Consider the following 4,450-nt stretch of genomic DNA (forward strand, 5'->3'; position numbering starts at 1 on the left):
GGAAGTGCAAAGAAACCAATGTGAGGAAGAGGATGATGAAGTTATGTTGGTTGGCGATGACATTGGCGAGAGTACGGAGGGGACAAAGGTTGAGGTTACTCTCGGGGACATTGATTTAGATCAACCTACAGCTGTGTTATCTCAGTTGAACGTTTGGTTGAATGATGAAGGTCAAGGTGTGGAACGAGGGGTCCAATTACGGAAGAGGAAGAGGATTATTCCTATGTGGAAGATGGTTGAAGCTAGTGAAGTGGTTCAAAAAAATTTGCCAAAGACAACCTGACTTCGGACGTTAGACCCAATGAAGGCGATTCCGTATGATGATATGGTGAAATTGCTGAAACTTTGTTCGGAATGGCGCCATAACCCAAAGTAAGTCCTTTGTTTTTTGAGATAGAAGGCATGAGTGTATATATTTTTTAATTGTTGTGTTCTAAAACTTTTTTATATTCATAGTTTGGTGATGCAATTTGGCAACGTGGAAGCTGAGATTGAATTCTTCGCTTCCCTCGTCAAAGCTGACGGTTGGCTGAAAGGAGATGTAAGTTTAATTGATTATGCATTTGTTTGAATGTGCATAGATTATGAGATTGACAAGGAAAACATGTGCAGCACATTGATTTGGGCTTGTATCTCATCCGGAAGCGACAACAACAGTTGGAGGAAGTAGAAATATCGGACTTGGACAACGACCGATGTATTTTTTATGGTATGTGATGCAGGATGCATAGGACCTAAATTGTTTAGTTTCCTAATTGATTTGTTAGTTTCCTATATTCTTTAGTTTTCCAAATCCTAGTAGGATTTCTAAGTTAGTTTTCCAAATCCTATTAGGATTTTTAATCAGCCATCACCTATGATTGAATCTGTACCAGCAATTGTGACCTCTAAAGCTCAGACTAGTGCATCTGATCAACTTCCACCATTATGTTCCCAAAAAAAGAGATAACCTACTAGGAAACCAAGTGAGGTATGGAATCACTTTGAGCAATATCAAACTGGTAATCCTTCTGAACCTATTAGGGTTAGATGCAAGTATTGCAAAACTATGACTATAAATATGATCCAGCAACATGTGGGACATCAAGTTTGAGAACTCATAGTACTAATTTATGCAAAAAAAAAAAAATACCCATATAGGGTGTCTAGTTCAAACCAAAAGGTCCTAACTTTTGCTAAGGACCAATCTAGGAAAGCATGTCTTAGGATGGTTATTATTGATGAGTTGCCATTTAGTTTCGTAGATGGAGAAGGGTTTCGTCACTTTTGTAGTGTTGCATGCCCTAGGTTTATACCGCCATCTTGTAGAACACTTACTATAAATTTTCTTGCACTTTACTATGATAAAAAGCAACTTTTGAAAGCAAAGTTAGCTGCATATAGAGTCTGCCTTACTACTGACACATGAACTTCTGTCCAAAACGTAAACTATATGGTTCTCACTGCACATTTCCTAGATGATGATTGGATGTTGCATAAGCGTGTATTGAATTTCTGTATTATTCAAAATCACAAGGGAAGGACAATTGACAGACTTATTGAGAAGTGTTTGATTGATTGGGGTATAGAGAGGGTACTCACAATTACCCTAGATAATGCATCTGCAAATGATAAAGCTGTATCTTATTTGCAAAGTAAGATAAAAGATTGGTCGAATGGAGGTTTGTTGTTAGATGGTGTCCACTTACATATGAGATGTTGTGCTCATATTGTAAATCTCATTGTAATCGATGGTTTGAAAGAGTTACATAATTCTGTTAAGAGTATTCGTGATGCTGTCATGTATGTAAGATCTTTCCCTCAAAGATTAGAAACTTCTAAATCTTGCATTGAAAAAGATAAGATTGATTGTAAAGGCTTGGTTGTCTTGGATGTGCCAACTAGGTGGAATTCCACCTACATGATGCTAGAAGCTGCTTTAAAATTTAAAAAGGCTTTTTCTAGGTTGGAAGATGAGGATGGACATTTTAAAAGCTACTTTGGTAAAGGGAATACACCACCAGTTGAGGAGGATTGGGCAAATGTTGTTGCCTTTGTCAAGTTTTTAAAAACTTTCTAGGACTTTACTTTGAGGTGTAGTGCCACTTTGCATGCCACAGCCCATACGACTTTTCATGACTTATTTGCAATTGCTTGTGAATTGGCAGAATTGAGTGTAGTAGGCAATCCTCTTTTATCTAACATGGCTCAAAATATGAAATTGAAATATGACAAGTATTAGGGATCACTTGATAGTGTGAACCAATTCTTGTTGATAGCTGTTGTTCTTGATCCTATGTATAAATTGGACAATTTATCAATGCATATTGTTGATTTGTATGTGCAAAATGATGCTTATGTTGCCAAGAAGACAGCTGCTGTGAGAGATCTTTTGTTTAAACTTTATGGGTTGTACAAGGCAGGTTTCGTTAGTAATACAACTCCAAGTTTTAGTAGTTCTACTACATCCTCAAGTATTGGTAGCAACATAGTGACTGATAGTTCTAACTCCTTAAGCTTTGGAGGTGATAGGAAAAAGGCTATGAAGGAAAAGTGGAAAAAGAAACAAGAAGATAAAGAGGCAGTGGTTTTATCTTATGAGATAGATAGACATTTATCGGATGCTACAGAACAAGATATTGAACACTTTGATATTTTAAATTGATGGAGGGTAAATGGTTCTAAACATCCAATTTTAGCGGCCACTGCAAGAGATGTGTTTGCAATTCCAGTCTCTACAGTTGCTACAGAATCTACTTTTAGCACGGGAGGGAGAACAATCAACTCATTCGTAGTTCCTTGAGTCCTACTATGGTTGAGGCTTTAATTTGTATACAAAATTGGTTGAAGTCCACTTCAATTTCTTTACAAGTGGAGCCCACCATTAAGGAGGTGGAGTTTTATGAAACCATTGAGTCAAGTATATCTATTTTTCTCAATTAATTGCTTATAAAGTGTGAGTTTTATTGTGTTGAAGCTAAGTTTATGATTATGTATGTTTCTTATATAGAAATGCAGAGATCAAATGCTAATGCGTCTGTGCACATTTTCACTGATTGATTCTCTATTGATGCACAACCTTACAATTATGGTAATTTTCTTATTCATTTCTTATTTTGATAATCTTGCATCCTAAAATTTGTGTTGATTGAAACTACTTTTATGTGCAGTATGGGGACATGCTGGAAACTGGGCAGTCTTTAATTAAATGGAAATTATGAACTTGTATTTTGGGTAGCCTTTCATTTCTTAGTTTTATCATCTTGTATTCATTTCTTATGAACTTTAGAATGTTCGTTTTGATGGAAATTGTGAACTTGAATGCATGCTGGAAACTAGACAGCCTTTGGTTAAATGGAAAGTATGAACTTGTATTTTGGGCAGCCTTTCATTTCGTAGTTCATCTTGTATTCATTTCTTATGAATTTTAGAATGTTTTGATGAAAATTGTGAACTTAGATGCAAGCAGAAAATTGGACAGCTTTTGATTAAATGGAATGTTGTTGTGTTTGCCTTTGATGGAATGGAATGATATAATAGCAAAATATTAGCATTATAATTTATAATGTAAGAGCAGGTTGAAAAATGCATGGTTTTGTGTTAGGTACAAGCCGGCTGAACCAATCCGAACCAAACCGATTTCAAGTGGTTTGGATTGGTTCGGTTTTCATTATGGTTTTAGGCTAATCCGAACCAAACCGGATCGTTATTTTTTTATTGGTTCAGCTGTGGTTTGAGAGTAAAACCAAACCAATCTGGACCGTGCTCACCCATAGTCACTATGACCATTGGAGCATGCTGATGAAGAACTTTCTAAGATCTAAAGAGTACTGGGATCTTATTGAGAATGAGATTGCTAAACCAACAGAAGGTGTAGTTTTGATTGATGCACAAATAAAGGTGGTAGATGACCAAAAGCTGAAAGATTTGAAGGAAAAGAATTACCTTGTTCCAGACAATAGATCGTACCATCCTGGAAACCATCCTCAAGAAGGACACTACCAAAGAGATATAGGACTCCATGAAAAAGAAATATCAAGGCATGACAAGGTTCAAATGAGCACAATTTCAAGCTCTTCGCCAAGATTTTGAGACTCTTCACATGAAGGGAGAGGAGTCAGTCAATGATTATTTTGCAAGAACATTGTCAGTTGCAAACAATATGCGTATTCATGGCGAGAAAATGAGAGATGTTGCAGTCATAGAGAAACTTCTTCGATCAATGACTTCCAAATTTGATTATGTGGTGTGTTGAGTTGCAAAGCTCATTACTGGTACATGAGAAGAGAATGACTAGTCATGTTGTAGAGGAATAAGCCTTGAAAGTTAACATTCATAGAGAAACATCCACTGGGAGAGGTAGAGAACGTGGTGGCTTTCGAGGAAGAAGAAGAGGTAGAGGAGCATTATTTGACAAGGCAAGTGTGGAATGCTATCATTGTTATAAGCTTGGCCATTTCCAATATGAATG

At 36.6% G+C, this 4,450-nt stretch overlaps 1 long non-coding RNA gene across 1 annotated transcript; it reads left to right on the forward strand.

The window, feature by feature from the left end:
- Positions 1–318: 318 nt before the first annotated feature.
- LOC148919275 (uncharacterized) lies at positions 319–679 on the forward strand. Its single transcript, XR_016124996.1, has 3 exons — positions 319–372; positions 457–541; positions 613–679. It is a non-coding gene; the product is annotated as an uncharacterized LOC148919275 (long non-coding RNA).
- Positions 680–4,450: the final 3,771 nt, after the last annotated feature.

The sequence above is a fragment of the Prunus mume genome, linkage group LG3 (assembly GCF_029339155.1).
Source record: "Prunus mume cultivar Tortuosa linkage group LG3, ASM2933915v1, whole genome shotgun sequence".
Taxonomy (NCBI): Eukaryota; Viridiplantae; Streptophyta; class Magnoliopsida; order Rosales; family Rosaceae; genus Prunus; species Prunus mume.